The sequence below is a fragment of the Triticum urartu genome, chromosome 3, assembly GCF_003073215.2.
Source record: "Triticum urartu cultivar G1812 chromosome 3, Tu2.1, whole genome shotgun sequence".
In the NCBI taxonomy this organism is placed as follows: Eukaryota; Viridiplantae; Streptophyta; class Magnoliopsida; order Poales; family Poaceae; genus Triticum; species Triticum urartu.
The window spans coordinates 421,052,930-421,070,827 of record NC_053024.1 but is presented as its reverse complement, the minus strand read 5'-3'; positions in this window follow the sequence as shown (position 1 = coordinate 421,070,827).

The window sequence follows — 17,898 nt, the reverse complement described above, 5'->3', positions numbered from 1 at the left end:
TGCCAATCGACCCATCTCATATCACAGACTATTGGCTTATTATCAAGCAGCACTGTCTCATAGAAGTCCTGCTGTTCCTTGGTGTGAAATCTGTAGTCAACAGCAGTCCTCCTCCTTGAAGCATACGGGTCTGCTTCTCTCCACTTCCTCAGCCCTGAGTCTCTCCTGAGCTTCATATCCTCAGCCACAGGATGAGCATCGTTGTGGTCTGGGATCTTGGGCTTGAGTTTTCTGAGAACTTGCTCTTCATCATGTTCTTCAACAACAGTCTCAGGCACAGGGGCCTTGTTCTTCTCAGTTGCAGGTATGCTCCTTGTATTTCTCTTTGGTGCAGACTTGGGCTTGGAGGCAGCTTTGGGTGCTTCTTTGGGCTTGGATGCAGCAGCCCCTGTCCTGATAGCATCACCCATAAGCTTAGGTGCCTTAGATGCTGGTGCAGCAACCTCTTCTTCTTCCTCTTCTTCCATGATGGAAGCCTTTCCAAGCACTCTGGCTACGGTTTTCTTCACCCTTTCCTTCCTCTTCTTGCCTTCAGCAGCAACTGGCTCTTTGGGTGCAGGCTTTTCAGGAATCTGAGTTGAAGCTCTGGCCTTTGGCATAGGCTACCTACCTGCTGGCCTTTTGATCTTTAACCCTGGCTTTGTGCCCTGTGCTGGCTCAACTCTCTTTGATGTGGCTTCCTCTTCCTCTGCCACATAATCTTCATCCTCAGAATCTGAAGTTCTCTTCTTTCTTTGTCTGGTGGCAGCTTTAGGCAAATTGCTTCGGGTGCTCCTGCTGCCTTCATCAGAAGAACTGGAGGGACTAGTGCCCTCACTCATCTGCACTTGCTGTTCTGACATATTCTGGCTGTCACTCTGATCTGACATGATGAACAAGCTGTCTGCTGACCCTGTGAATAGTTTATAGATGAGGTAGAATAGATGACCATCACAAAATGCAGAGATTTTTGCAAAAGAATGATCCAAAAACTTAGTTTTAGTTTCCCACTGAAATCATCTCGGATCTACCGATTTTTAAACTCGGTGATACCGAAGCAGTTTTGGAACCTAAACTAGTGAACTCGGTTGGACCGAGTCACAGTTCGGTGGCACCGAGACTGCTAGGGTTTCACAAAGTTCCAAAATCGGTCACACCGATAAGTAATTCTCGGTCAGACCAAGTTCACTTGTGCAATGGCATAAGCCAAATCGGTGGGACCGAGTTTTTCAACTCGGTGGGTCCGAGATGGTTTTGGCGGAAACCTAACCCTAAAATTTTCGAATCAAACCTAATCTACGAGCGCATTGACTGGATAGGAGTGTTTCAATCGTGGCAAGAATCATGATGATCACAATGTGCTAAGAATCGGGTTGAAGAATAGCACAAAGATCGAGTCCATACCCTAGTTCGGCGGAGACTCGCTACGGCGGCAACGGCGGGGTAGAATTCCGTTGACGGCGATGGAGACCAGCAACTGGAGGCGGCTGGCGGCGAGGAGACGATCCAGAGACCACGTTGGTAGAGCAGGCTATTGCGTGGGCGAAGGGGTTCGGAGAAATTTCCAAATTTTTGCCCGTGACTATATATAGCCCGACCCTGTCGGTGTGACCGAGTGGAACAACTCGGTGGCACCGAGATTCATAACTACATGCAGTTACTGAAACTCGGTGTGACCGAAAGGTTCAAATCGGTTGCACCGAGATCGAAAACCTAGATCAACTTAATGATCTCGGTAGGACCGAAAGTGGGGTATCGGTTAGACCGAGAATCATAAAGAGGTTTTGGAAGTTTAAGTCTATGACAAATCGGGGACTCCAAACGCTCCTCACACAGAGTGGTTCGAATCTGACTTGATCAAATTTTGTGATGTAGCATGAATAGAGTTTGAGACGAGAAAAGCATAGATAGCTAGAGGAGGTACTTAGGCATTCTTGTCCATTCACTTGGCAAAAGGAAATAAAACCGAACAATCAAAACAACAAGTGGATGTCCTCGAATGAGTAAAATATGCAACCAGCATGCTCACACAATAAGATGGCAAATGAAATATGTGGCAAGGCATGCACAACCAATTCTAGCATCTATCAAGCAATTTGCGATGACAAGGTCATCTATATATGAGTATATTGACTTAGGAGTCAAGTGAGAACACTTGATCATAGGTCATACTCATCGTTTAAGCTCAAGTGGGGTTACCACTTTTACATAAAGCATTGTTGTGTTCACATCTTTAGAGTTGCTTTAGCTCAAGTCTTAGAGTAAAGCTCCCCCTAGATGTGATATCCCCCCTTAGAGGGATGAACTAACCTCGGGTTTTGTCGATGATGACTTCATGTAGATGTTGAAGATGTGGATGCTCAATGTTGATGTAGATCACTTGGAGCTATCCATTTGAGTGAATTGCACTTTCAATACCTACATGGGTTAGTCCCACAAGGAACAAACAAGGATATCCATAGACATAGAGTGATGCACACAAAATATGATGTCCATGAAAACTTTTAGGTTACCTTGTCCCTTGTCTTACCAACAAGAGGGTTTGTGACTCCTTGAACTAGTGCAAGATGTGGAAGTTGATTGCACTTGTTCTTGCCAAAATGATAAGAGTGAAGTATGTTGGCGGAGTCACCCTCAAGAACTCTCTAGTTCTTCTTCTTTTGGATCCACATCATCTTGATGGGAATCCTTGGAGTTGTAGTCGTACTTGATGAAGTGGAACTTGAAGTAGTCTTGGGAATCCACTTGACTAAGGTCTTAGGAGCTTCTTCAAATGCATCAATTTCCTCTTGAAGCTTGTCCTTGCCTTTTTGCTTGTAGTCTTGTGGTGGAAGATCATCTTGAGTTTGTGTTCCCTTGAAAGAAGTATCATACTTCTCTTGTTGAGGAACAAACTTTGTCTTGGGGTATTGATCTTCTTCCCACTCAACTCCATTGGCATTGAACTTTCGTTCAAAACCAACACCTTGATTCTTCCGGTGCATTCCTTGCTTGCGCACAATTTCCTCGAATTGCTTACTCCCGGCAAGGCTTTTGTACACTCCTTTCTCTATAATTCCCTTCAATAAGCTATTTTCTTGCTCAATTGTAACTTGGCTAAGAGAATCATTAGTGGAATCAAGAGAACTACTAGAAGCAACAATATTGGATTTAGCATGATCATTGTTACTGCTAGAGGAAGAATCTTTCTTGTTCTTGTTACTAGACTTGACTTGAGGCATGTAAGTGGATAAGAGTAAGCGCTTGGCAATGTAAGAAGAACCTTTCTTGCGGAGATCATCATTGATTGCTTTTAAGAACTCATGCTCTTGCTCAAGATTGAGCTTTTCAAAGCGTAATTTCTCATGAGCTCTTAAAAGTCCTCGATGATCTTCGAAGATAGTTTCATGAGCTAACTTAAGAGTGTTTAGTTCTTTAGTTAGAGCCTCAATCTTCTCCTTATCATTGTCATTCGTTTTATCTTGATTAGCATGATTAATTGACGTTTCATCACAGTATTCATCACTAGAGTTGTCAACAAGCAAATCATCACCTAACAAGTCATCTTTATCACTATTGAAATCAACATACTCGGGGTGTGTTACCTTAGGACCTTTGGCCATGAAGCATCTTCTAATTCCTTCATTTGGTGAGTCAAATATGTCGTAGGAGTTGGTTGACACAAGTGCTAGACCGGCAACACCTTCATCTTGAGTATCTTTGGAGTCGGAGTGATAACTTCTCTCGGAGTGGCTGTCGGAGTCGGAGCCGGATACCCATTCACCAACATGAGCTTGATGTCTTCGTTTTGTGTAGCTCCTTGATGATTTTTTCTTCCTTTCCGAATCCTTGCTTCTCCATGAGTATCTTCGTTCATAACGATCATCTCTACTCCTTCTCTCTCTTGGTGGTGATTCTTTGCTTCTTCTTTTTGGAGAATCTTCTCTTCTCTTGTAGGGAGCCGTACACTCATTGGAATAGTGTTCGGGTCTTCCACAACTGTAGCAGTTTCACTCTCGACTAGAAGATCTTTTGTCATTGTAGGACCTTGACTTGAAGCTTCTATCTTTGCTTCTACTCTTATAGAACTTGTTGAAGTTCTTCACCATTAAGCTCAATTCTTCATTAAAGTTTTGCTTCTCACTTGATGATGTAGGGGCTTCACATGAGGCTTTGTAGGCACCACTTGATTTGTTGTGAAGTTCCTCTTTATCCTTAAGTGACATCTCATGAGAAACAATTCTTCCAATCACCTCCGTTGGCTTGAGATCTTTGTAATTGGGCATCATTTGGATCAATGTGCACACGGTATCATATTTTCCATCCAAGGCTCTTAGAATCTTCTTGATGATGAATCTATCGGTCATCTCTTCACTTCCTAAGTCGGCAATCTCATTTGTGATGAGAGCAAGCCTAGAGTACATTTCAGCGACACCTTCACCATCCTTCATTTTGAACTTGTCAAGTTGACTTTGAAGCACATCCAACTTGGATTCCTTGATGGAGTCGGTACCTTCGTTCATATCAATCAAAGTGTCCCAAATTTCCTTTGCATTCTCAAGACGGCTGATTTTGTTGAATTCTTCGGGGCACAATCCGTTGAAGAGAATATCACAAGCTTGAGCATTGTATTGCAACATCTTCAACTCATCCGCGGTAGCTTCACGGTTTGGTTCTTTCCCATCAAAGAAGTCACCTTGCAAACCAACACACACAATAGCCCAAACGGCGGGGTTATGTCCAAGAATATGCATTTTCATTTTATGCTTCCAACTAGCAAAATTAGTACCATCAAAGTAAGGACCTCTACGGTGATAATTTCCCTTGCTAGACGCCATACTCTCCTAGGTTGTGAAACCAAGGCTATGACCACCAAAAGCTATGGAGATCAAAGCAAATGGAGACCAAAGCTTTGATACCACTTGTAGGATCGGAAGTATGTCTAGAGGGGGGGTGATTATACTACTTGACCAAATAAAAACTTAACCTTTTCCCAATTTTAGTTCTTGGCAGATTTTAGCTATTGTAGGACAAGTCAAGCAATCATCACGCAATTCAAGCAAGCATGCAAAGAGTATATTGGCAGCGGAAAGTAAAGCATGCAACTTGCAAGAATGTAAAGGGAAGGGTTTGGAGAATTCAAACGCAATTGGAGACACGGATGTTTTTCCCGTGGTTCGGATAGGTGGTGCTATCCTACATGCACGTTGATGGAGACTTCAACCCACAAAGGGTAACGGTTGCGCGAGTATGCAAAGGGCTCCACCCACAAAGGGTAATGGTTGCGCGAGTCCACAAAGGGCTCCACCCACAAAGGGTCCACGAAGAAGCAACCACCCACAAAGGGTCCACGAAGAAGCAACCTTGTCTATCCACCATGGCCATCGCCCACACAGGACTTGCCTCACTAGCGGTAGATCTTCACGAAGTAGGCGATCTCCTTGCCCTTACAAACTCCTTGGTTCAACTCCACAATCTTGTCGGAGGCTCCCAAGTGACACCTAGCCAATCTAGGAGACACCACTCTCCAAGAAGTAACAAATGGTGTGTAGGTAATGAACTCCTTGCTCTTGTGCTTCAAATGATAGTCTCCCCAACACTCAACTCTCTCTCATAGGATTTGGATTTTGTGGAAAGAAGATTTGAGTGGAAAGCAACTTGGGGAAGGCTAGAGATCAAGATTCATATGGTAGGAATGGAATATCTTGGTCTCAACACATGAGTAGGTGGTTCTCTCTCAGAACATATGAGTTGGAATTGTGTGTGTGTGTTCTGATGGCTCTCTCTACGAATGAAGAGGAGGTGGAGGGGTATATATAGCCTCCACACAAAATCCAACCGTTACACACAGTTTTCCAATCTCGGTGGGACCGAATCAACAAACTCGGTCGGACCGAAAATGTAAACCTAGTGACCGTTAGAGATTTTCGGTGGGACTGACATGCAACTCGGTAGGACCGATATGGTTAGGGTTTGGGCATAACGTAATCTCGGTGAGACCGATTACACAAACTCGGTGAGACCGAATTTGGTAATTAGCTAACCAGAGAGTTGGTCAGGCAAACTCGATGGGACCGATTTGCTCTTTCAGTGAGACCGAAAAGTTACAAAAGGGAAACACTGAATTTACATTGCAATCTCAGTGGGACCGATTTGCTCTTTCGGTGAGACCGAAAAGTTACGAAAGGGAAACAGAGAGTTTGCAATCCCATCTCGGTGAGACCGAGATCCCTATCGGTAGAACCGAATTGCTAGGGTTTGGCAGTGTCTTATGACAAGTGAAACTCGGTGGCGCCGGATAGAAAGAATCGGTAGGACCGAGTTTGGCTTAGGGTTTAGGTCATATGTGGATATGGGAAAGTAGTTGAGGGTTTTGGAGCATATCACTAAGCACATGAAGCAAGAGGCTCATTAAGCAACACCTCATCCTTCCTTGATAGTATTGGCTTTTCCTAAAGACTCAATGTGATCTTGGATCACTAAAATATAAAATGAAGAGTCTTGAGCTTTTGAGCTTGAGCCAATCCTTTTTCCTTAGCATTTTGAGGGTTCCACTTTCACATCCATGCCATGCCAATCATTGAGCTTTCCTGAAATAATCATCTTGGAATAGCATTAGCTCAATGAGCTATATGTTGTTATGAATTACCAAACACCTAGGGATAGTTGCACTTTCATACTTCCAAGTTCATTTGCTGGGAGCCCCTGGGCTGCATCATCCCCAGGCCGTGGGTCCATCCCCGGCATGTATCCGCTTGCATCTTTTCAGTTCACTCTGCTGGGAGCGCCCCTCGGGCTGCATCAACCCCAGGCCGCTCGGGTCCAACCCAGTGGCATGTATCGTTCTCGCATCCTAAGCTAGTTGCTTTTCATGCATAATCTATCTATGTTATCACCTGCTTGATTGTCACCCACCAGGGACGCCGGCGTTGTGTCTTTCTTCAGGATCCTTCGCATAAGAAGGCTAGGCACGGTCTGTGCTCGGGCCCATCCGTAGCGTCGATAAATCCAACGGCTGAGATCTGTCTGGCGGGCGGCCCCGTTCACGTCACCTCGGGTCGTTGGTGCTTGGTCCTCTCGTGCGATACCTCAGGAAAGTCATTCGGCGAGGTTGTCTAACCATCTCGCAGGAACGCCGCAGCCATCAAGAACCAAGACCAGGCGCAACCCGCCTTGAGGTAGGGCCTCGTGAGTCCCGCGCTGGCTCACGAGTGCCCAGATACACCTTGTCTAGCCCTGCCGTGCAAGCCATGTGTTAGGGAGGGGCTGTACACGCCTCGGGGGCTCTCCGCAGCAGGGAGTCCCTTCCCACGTGCCAGTGGCAGACCGGCGATCACCATGGCGGTTTGTGCCCCTCCTCGCGCTAACCTGCAGGAACTTCCTGAGGACTACAGCAGGCGGTACCATGGACTCTCTCTCTTCTCCCATGCAATTCGCTTGCGTTAAAAGGGGGGCTCCTGAGCATCGCGACTCAGGAGCTCTTACTGGCTCTCCAGCCCTCACCCCCTGGCCTTGACCACGGCATCGCGACCTGGCATACCAGCGGCGGCTGAGCTCGCTCGAGGGCCGGGACCTGAGGACGTAGAGCACAGAAGAGCATGGAGAAGAGGGGGAGCGCATGGGCCTAACCTAGCTACCGCAGCGGCCGAACCCAAGTCTGGCGCAACAGAACCAGCTCCAAATGCCAAGATAGTCCGTACCCTGGACCGACCCAGATACGGCATAAGATCCTCGCCTCTTGCTGCCCTGCTGCGGCAACGTCGCCTCCCTTTCCCATCCTCAGGTAGCTGCTTGTGCGCTAAAGGGGACCTCTTGAGCATCGCGCCTCAGGAGCTCTTACTGGACTCTGGGCCGCTCACCTCCTGGCCTTGACCACAGGCATCAGACCTGGCATACCAGCGACGGCTGCAGCCTGCCTGGGGACCGGGACCTATCGGCATAGAGCACCAAGCTGCCGCGGGGTGGAAAGGGGAGACCTAGCCTCAGGGACTGTGCATTCGCAAAATTTTCACAATAAGGATAATATCGATAAAAGGCATTACAGACGCTTTACACACCCCCGCGGGGTCCGTTTCGATTCCTCACAGGGAACAAAAGGAAGGGGATTCCTAGAAGCTCTATCTACATGCGCCGGACGCCAACGCCATCATCAACAGTGGGCCACGGAAGGCCGGCGCCAACCCCATCCAGATCAATACGGCGGCAGGCCAGACGCGGCGGCCTTGCTCCGGGCCCGACGAGAGGGGGCACGTAGCTGTCGTGCTCGTCTTCGGAGACTCGCACTCGGGAGAGTCGCTGGACCACAGGAGTCACCGCTGTATGGAGCGAGCTGCAGGCGAGGCCAGCGGCAGGCCGCGCAGCCATTGCGCCATCCTGCGACCCCCTTCAGGGCAGCACTCCAAGCAGCGGACCTTCCTCGTCGAAGACCTTGAAGAACAGCGTGGATGCCATACTCGAAGTGGATGGCGAGGGCGCCATTCGCGCGGCAGACTCGGGACCTCGCCCCAGCCTCGAGTCATGAAGATCCTCCCGGAGGCGACGACTTCAACTCGCTCCAGTCGCCGGGGCGTCGCAGTCGGCGTGCTGCAGCCAAAGCTCGAGAGCCCTCGGCGGCATCTCGGCGGTGAAGAACTGCGGAAGGCGAATCCAAGTGCTCGGAGGCATCGCCGCCCACAACGAACTCGCGCGAGGAGTCCGCGCATGGACCCTGGGGCGACGGCGTGCGCCTCCGCGCCCCGGCCCTGGCACGGGCGGCGACGCTCGTTGCCCCTCCCTCCGGAACCCTCAACGAGAGTGTACAAGGGCAATGGGTACCCAGGAGGTGGCCTCTCGTACCACGGCTGCGACACTACCGGCCTCACGACCATCTTGCGACGATGGGACCTCCTCTTCTTCGGCGGGAGTAGCTCGGGCTCGCTAAGGGGAGTCTTGCCCTTCTCCGCAGCCGAGAACCAGCGAACAGTGGAGCAAGGAAGGAGAAGAAGCGGGAGAAGCAAGGAAGAGACTGGTGATGGGGGCTCCGCCCCCACTTCCCATTTATAGCCAAGGGGAGGCCAACCGCCGTCCTCCATGATCTAAGGTAATAATGATCTTTTTCTGCATGCAGCAAGGACTCGTCAAGTCGGGCGGTTGCCGAGGCGACGTGGGGAAGCGGAGACGCGCACGTCCAATCAGTCGCAACACGCCAACCGTGGCCGCAGGCTGATGGGGCCCGTGGCGCTCCGCGCTGGTCCTTTGGCTTCGCCTCGAAGCCAAACTCGAGCGCGCCTTGGGCCCGGGGGCTACTGTCGGTGTTCTGGGAATGGGGGTCCCCAGACTTGCCTGCCTGCGGCCCGTAGCGTGTGTCACGCCCTTGATGCGGCTATATCTCCTACATGTCGAAGCACGACTTAGAGGCATAACTGCATTGAAAGCAATGTCGCAAGTAAGGCAATCTTCACAACATCCCATGTAATATAGATAATAAAAGGGGAAGGTAACATAGTTGGCTTACACTCGCCACATCAAAAAAAGTACATAAATAGCATTACATCATCCAATCACTCATGGCCCGACTATGGTACCAAAATAAAAGATCAACCCAACATGAGACACGGTCCCGATCGCCCCAATGGGCACCACTACTGATCATCAGGGAAAGACACATAGTAACGGCGTGAGTCTTCGTCGAACTCCCACTTGAGCTCAAGCGCATCATCTGGAACGGAGTCATCAGGCCCTGCATCTGGTTTGGAAGTAATCTGTGAGCCACAGGGACTCAGCAATCTCGCACCCTCGCGATCAAGACTATTTAAGCTTATAGGTAAGGCAAGGTAAATATGTGGAGCTGCAGCAAGCGACTAGCATATATGGTGGCTAACCTGTTCGCAAAAGAGAGCGAGAAGAGAGGAGGCAAACGAAGATAACTAGAGAACAACCTGCGCAAGCATTACTCCAACACCGTGTTCACTTCCCGGACTCCGCCGAGAAGAGACCATCACGGTACACACAGTTGATTCATTTTAATTAAGTTAAGGTTCAAGTTATCTACAACCGGACATTAACAAATTCCCATCTGCCCATAACCGCGGGCACGGCTTTCGAAAGTTCAAATCCCTGCAGGGGAGTCCCAACTTAGCCCATGACAAGCTCTCACGGTCAACGAAGGATATACCTTCTAGGGAAGACCCGATCAGACTCGGAATCCCGGTTACAAGACATTTCGACAAGGTAAAACAAACCAGCAACACCGCCCGAATGTGCCGACAAATCCCGATAGGAGCTGCACATATCTCGTTCTCAGGGCACACTCAGATAGGTCAAGCTACGAGTAAAACCAACCCTCGAGTTTCCCCGAGGTGGCCCCGCAGGCTGCCCAGTTCGGACCAACACTCAGAGGAGCACTGGCGGGGGGTTTAAATAAGATGACCTGGGCTCCGAAACCCAAGGGAAAAAGAGGCTAGGTGGCGAATGGTAAAACCAAGGTTTGGGCATTGCTGGAAGAGTTTTAAAACAAGACGAACTGTCAAGGGGTTCCCATTATTACCCAACCGCGTAAGGAACGCAAAATCCGGGAACATAACACCGATATGACGGAAACTAGGGCGGCAAGAGTGGAACAAAACACTAGGCAAGAGGCTGAGCCTTCCACCCTTTACCAAGTATATAGATGCATTAAGATAACAAGATAATATAGTGATATCCCAACAAGTAAATAATGTTCCAACAAGGAACGATCTCCAATCTTCACCTGCAACTAGCAACGCTATAAGAGGGGCTAAGCAAAGCGGTAACATAGCCAATCAACGGTTTGCTAGGACATGGTGGGTTAGAGGTTTGACATGGCAATTTGGGAGGCATGATAAGCAAGTGGTAGGCATGATAGCATAGGCATAGCAAAAGAGCGAGCATCTAGCAAAGCAAAGATAGAAGTGATTTCGAGGGTATGATCATCTTGCCTGCAAAGTTGTCAGAGTTGACTGGATCCTCGAAAGCAAACTCAACGGGCTCCTCGTTAGCGAACTCGTCTCCCGGCTCTACCCAAACAAGACAAACAAGCAAACGAAACACAATCAACCACGTGCAAGCTCAAACAACATAATGCAAACATGATATGCTATGCGGGATGCGATATGTGACGCATATGCAAGATTTGACAAGTGATGAATGAACCTGGCCTCAACTTGGAAATCCAAGTGTGCCACTGGAAAGGTGAGATGATTTCGCATGCACAACTGCCGCCAACTCGAGGTCATGAGTGGGGTAGTTCTTCTCGTTGGGCTTCAACTGCCGAGAGGTATAAGCCACAACTTTCTTCTCTTGCATCAACACTGCACCAAGACCTTGGAGAGAGGCATCGCAGAAGACCTCGAACGGTTTGGATTCATCAGGAGGAGTTAGAACTGGAGCAGTGACCTATTTCTCTTTCAAAGTGTTGAAAGCGATGTCACATTTCAGAGACCAAACGTACTTGACGTGCTTCTGGAGAAGATTAGAAAGGGGCTTTGCAATCTTTGAAAAGTTCTCAACGAACCTTCGACAGTAGCTTGCGAGACCGATGAAGCTACGGAGTTGCTTCACATTCTGAGGTGGTTCCCAATTCACAATTGCAGACACCTTCTCAGGATTCACCGCAATTCCCTTGGCAGAGATGATATGCCCAAGGTAAAGAACCTCATCAAGCCAAAACTCGCACTTTGAGAACTTGGCGTAGAATTGATGTTCCCTGAGCTTATCGAGCACCAAACGCAAGTGCTTGGCATGATCTTCCTTGTTCTTTGAAAAGACCAGAATGTCGTCGAGATAGACCAAAACAAAGTCATTTGTGTAGGCGTTGAAGATGAAGTTCATCATGCGAGAGAAAGTCGGAGGGGCGTTGACGAGGCCAAAAGACATGACAGTGTATTCATATGAACCATAGCTTGTCCTGAAAGCCGTCTTGGGAATATCTTGCTCACGGATTCGAATCTGATGATAACCCATACGGAGATCAAGCTTGGAGAATACTTGGGCACCTTTGAGTTGTTCGAACAGCTCATTGATGTTGGGAAGTGGGTACTTGTTCTTGATAGTCTTCTTGTTCAATGGACGGTAGTCAACACAAAGTCGGTCCATTCCATCCTTCTTCTTCACAAAGAGTACTCCACAACCCCACGGAGAGGAACTAGGTCGGATGAGACCCATTCGCTCTTGAATATCGAGTTGCTTCTTCAGGTCCGAGATTGTAAGGACGTTTGCACACCGGTTCCGTGCCAGGCTCAAGATCGATGACGAATTCAACTGGCCGGTGCGGAGGCATTCCTGGAAGCTCTTCTGGAAAGACGTCTTGATATTCGCAAACGACTGGAATTTGCGAGATGGCATCCAGTTCACCCTTCTGATTGAGAGAAAACAGACGGATGGTATCATCACGAGCGGCAAAGACAATTACATCCTCAGATGAATGAGTCAATTGAATCTGCCTGGCTGCACAATCAAGTTGAGCCTTGTGCTTAGAAAGCCAATCCATCCCGAGAATAAGATCAATATCTGAGTTACCAAGGACCATTGGGGAAGAAAGGAACTTGTAGTCGCCCAAGGTGATAGTAACATCTGGAACCTCCCGACTTGCACTCAAGCGTTTGCTAGGAGAAACGATATCCATTTGTTTGCCCAAATGAGAAGAAATGAATTCATGCTTGGTAAAAAATGGCTTTGACATGAAACAATGCGATGCACCAATGTCAAAAAGAACTCTTGCAGGAATATCGTTAACAGGAAGGTTACCCATGATGACATCTGACGAGTCCTCTGCCTAAGCTGCATTCATCAAATTGACCTTGGCGTGCTTGGGGTTATGCTTGACCACAGCTGTACTTGCCGATCTCACAGGAGGAGGAGGAGGGAGACGCCTCTGATTGAAGCACTTGTTGGCATAGTGACCCTTCTGTTGGCACTTGTTGCACATGACCTCTGAAAGCGGGCGGTGATACGGAGCACTCGATCTTGGAGCTTGAGACGAAGTCTTGTTCTGAAAGCCAGGGTTGGGGGGGGGGGAAGATCCACTGCCACCTTTGCTCTTCTGATACGGCTGACAGAACGAAGGAGGAGGAAGCCAATACTTCTGCTGCTTGGCCACTTGAGTAGAGGAAGAAGGAGTAGCATCTCTGACTCGCTTCTTGGAAGCATCACACTTCAGTTGAGCAGCCTCTTGCTTCAATGCCATGTTGTAGAACTCATCGTACCTCAAGGGCTCAAAGAGAACAAGAGATAGCTGGATTTCTTCTCTGAGACCACCCCTGAACTGGTATAGCATGCTCTTCTCGTTAGGGACATCCTGCTTAGCAAAGCGGGCGAGCTTCTGAAACAACTTATTGTAGTCATAGACAGACATAGAGCCTTGCTTCAGGTTGCGGAATTCCTCACGCTTGCTTTCAACCACGCTCTGAGGAATATGATGAGCTTTGAAGTCTTGACGGAATTCATCCTAGGTAATCACACGGCCTCCTCTGGAATCCTTGTACTGCTGGAACCATTCTGCAGCTTGGTCTTTGAGTTGGAAGGAAGCGAACTTGACAAAGTCCTCAGGCCTGACGTTACTGCACTCGAAATACTTGCACAAGTCCACGAGCCAATCATCAGCGTCAGTTGCCTCAACACAATTGCTGAAGGTCTTTGGCTGGTTAGCAAGGAACTGGTTGAGTGTAGCAAAGTGATTCTGATTGTTGCCTTGGTTGCCTTGGTTCGCTTGGTTGCGCTCTTGAAGAATTTGCATGATGAACTGCGTGTTTGCATTGGTAGAAGCCATCACAGCTTGCCATGCCTCCGGAGGAGGAGGAGGAGGTGGTGGCGGATCCTGATTCTGATTCTGATTGCTGCTCTTAGCGGGAGCCATCCTGAAGAGGGTGACATCCGTTAGCACATTGATAGATAAAATTGAAGCCGAATCAAGCGGGTTGAAATTGCAACATATAGTCTTCACATCCGAACATAAGAACGAATGCATTCCAATTGAAATGGTCACATATCCATAAATTGAGAAGCCACTTAGAATTTAGGTAGAGGAATAAATCAACAAGGTACGGAACAAGAACGAATACTCAGTAAGAAATCCCAATCTCAAACCGAATATCCGTGGAAGAAGAACTAGAGCTACAAGAATTCCCACCTATGAAACTCTCGAACCTTTCCGGTTATGCAATCAGGTGTTGGGGATACAGGCGAAGCATAATATCTCACCCAAGTCTAGCAAATCCTACATCCAGCTGTATCCATCCTTCAACACATAACCGAGAAAAACTTCGGAAACCATCTACCTCAACCTTCGAAAAGCATCCGTTATACAAGTTATGGAAATACTCCCGAACTCCCGCCCCAGTACTAGGTGGCGTCGAGGTTATCTCACCAACAACTGCATAAAAGAGATTTTCGATGTCGGCGAACTAAACTCAGGTATTCCAGAACTGCAACGATAAAATTGTGACGACAACACCTCGGAGCTCAACTCCCCGGGACACTGCCACAACCCCTAAATGACAGGAGGCACCAAGAACAATGTTCTCGTCACAAATCGATCGGAACGATTCCAAGATACCCGCGTGATCCTAAACTTTTTTTTAGTGAAATTTGAGAAGAGAAGAGTCAAAACTCTACGTCAGGATGCCTTACCAAAGCGATGAGGGGACTGGGGAGTAAAAAGAATTCCTAAACTCTCCGATATATAATTCCTAGATGACTCAAAACATTTTTTTAGACTCAACTCGGCTGCTAGTTCGATCAAGCAATGGGGCTCCTAAGGTCGGGGAAGGCTCTGATACCAACTTGTCACGCCCTCGATGCGGCTATATCTCCTACGTGTCGAAGCACGACTTAGAGGCATAACCGCATTGAAAGCAATGTCGCAAGTAAGGCAATCTTCACAACATCCCATGTAATATAGATAATAAAAGGGGAAGGTAACATAGTTGGCTTACACTCGCCACGTCAAACAAGGTACATAAATAGCATTACATCATCCAATCACTCATGGCCCGACTACGGTGCCAAAATAAAAGATCAACCCAACATGCGACACGGTCCCGATCGCCCCAACTGGGCACCACTACTGATCATCAGGGAAAGACACATAGTAACGGCGTGAGTCTTCGTCGAACTCCCATTTGAGCTCAAGCGCATCATCTGTAACGGAATCATCAGGCCCTGCATCTGGTTTGGAAGTAATCTGTGAGCCACAGGGACTCAGCAATCTCGCACCCTCGCGATCAAGACTATTTAAGCTTAATAGGTAAGGCAAGGTAAATATGTGGAGCTGCAGCAAGCAACTAGCATGTATGGTGGCTAACCTATTCGCAAATGAGAGCGAGAAGAGAAGGCAATGCACGAACGAATAACTAGAGAACAACCTGCGCAAACATTACTCCAACACCGTGTTCACTTCCCGGACTCCACCGAGAAGAGACCATCATGGTAACACACTCAGTTGATTCGTTTTAATTAAGTTAAGGTTCAAGTTATCTACAACCGGACATTAACAAATTCCCATCTGCCCATAACCGCGGGCACGACTTTCGAAAGTTCAAGTCCCTGCAGGGGAGTCCCAACTTAGCCCATGACAAGCTCTCACGGTCAACGAAGGATATACCTTCTAGCGGGAAGACCCGATCAGACTCGGAATCCCGGTTACAAGACATTTCGACAAGGTAAAACTAAACCAGCAACACCGCCCGAATGTGCCGACAAATCCCGATAGGATCTGCACATATCTCGTTCTCAGGGAACACTCAGATAGGTCAAGCTACGAGTAAAACCAACCCTCAAGTTGCCCCGAGGTGGCCCCGCAGGCTGCCCAGTTTGGACCAACACTCAGAGGAGCACTGGCCCGGGGGGTTAAATAAGATGACCCTTGGGCTCCGGAAAACCAAGGGAAAAAGAGGCTAGGTGGCGAATGGTAAAACCAAAGTTGGGCATTGCTGGAAGAGTTTTAAAACAAGACGAACTGTCAAGGGGTTCCCATTATTACCCAACCGCGTAAGGAACGCAAAATCCGGGAACATAACACCGATATGACGGAAACTAGGGCGGCAAGAGTGGAACAAAACACTAGGCAAGAGGCCGAGCCTTCCACCCTTTACCAAGTATATAGATGCATTAAGATAACAAGATAATATAGTGATATCCCAACAAGTAAATAATGTTCCAACAAGGAACGATCTCCAATCTTCACCTCAACTAGCAACGCTATAAGAGGGGCTGAGCAAAGCGGTAACATAGCCAATCAACGGTTTGCTAGGACATGGTGGGTTAGAGGTTTGCCATGGCAATTTGGGAGGCATTATAAGCAAGTGGTAGGCATGATAGCATAGGCATAGCAAAAGAGCGAGCATCTAGCAAAGCAAAGATAGAAGTGATTTCGAGGGTATGATCATCTTGCCTGCAAAGTTGTCAGAGTTGACTGGATCCTCGAAAGCAAACTCAACGGGCTCCTTGTTAGCGAACTCGTCTCCCGGCTCTACCCAAACAAGACAAACAAGCAAACGGAACACAATCAACCACGTGCAAGCTCAAACAACATGATGCAAACATGATATGCTATGCGGGATGCGATATGTGACGCATATGCAAGATTTGACAAGTGATGAATGAACCTGGCCTCAACATGGAAATCTAAGTGTGCCACTGGAAAGGTGAGATGATTTTGCTTGAAAACGATATAAAGAACACCGGAATCGGAGACACGATTTGGAAATGGCAAACAAAACAAGAATGGCACCGGTCTGCGATAAACAGCAAGTAGCCATCTAAATGCATCAAGATAATTATGCTACAGCACCCAAACATGGCAACAAAATACATGGCAGGGATCCATTCATAATGCTTAACAAAAGATAAACACTGAGCTACGGCCAATTCATCCATTAACAGGTTCAAACAAGCATGGCAAAAGTGCAATTGGAAAACAGATTTCAGACTTAGTGAAATTAACACTTGTCTGGAATTTCAGATCAGGTAGCACACTTTGGAGCATGAAAACTAGATGCTACAGGAACTTAACATGGCAAAGTAAAGCATGGCATGGAGCTACTCAAAGATATTAACAAAAATCCCTTAGTGACCTTGAGCCAAAAGGGATCAGAAAATACAATTGCAAGCATGTGAACATGGCAAAAACATAAACAGATTACGGACTTAGAGAAATTCCAGGACATGACAAAAACATATTCAACATGGCATCTTTACAAGCTTGATTAACTCACCACAAGGCATGTCATGGCATGGAACAAACTCTAGCATGAAGTAGACATGAAAATGAAGCTAACCATGTGCCAAACCACCTCATAGCATGTTTCAAATAAATCAACCAAAAATGCCAAAACAGCAATATGATGTAAAATGACATGTATGCAAACTTGCTTAAATGCAGAAAATAATGCCACCACTGGATTGGTGGGATTTTTCTACCCCAAAAACATATATAATATGTTGGGGTTGCTGTAGAGAAATCATCACAAGTGCAATAAGTTAGAAACTGCCCTAAATGGAATATGACAGAAATGACATTTTCCTTATTTGGAAACATCCAGATATGGACTTGCCCGAAATGGAAAATGAGGACTTGCCATAAATGGAAAACGCGGGGATAAGGGAAAAAAGAAAGAGGAGGGCGCTGAGAGGCTGACTGGTGGGACCCTCCTGTCATCCTCACGCATAATATGTTGGGGTTACTGTAGAGAAATCATCACGAGTGCAATAAGTTAGAAACTGCCCTAAATGGAATATGACAGAAATGACATTTTCCTTATTTGGAAACATCCAGATATGGACTTGCCCGAAATGAAAAATGAGGACTTGCCATAAATGGAAAACGCGGGGATAAGGGAAAAAAGAAAGAGGAGGGCGCTGAGAGGCTGACTGGTGGGACCCTCCTGTCATCCTCACGCATATTGCAAAAAGAAAAAAAAGGGAATCAAACAGCACCCGCGGGGG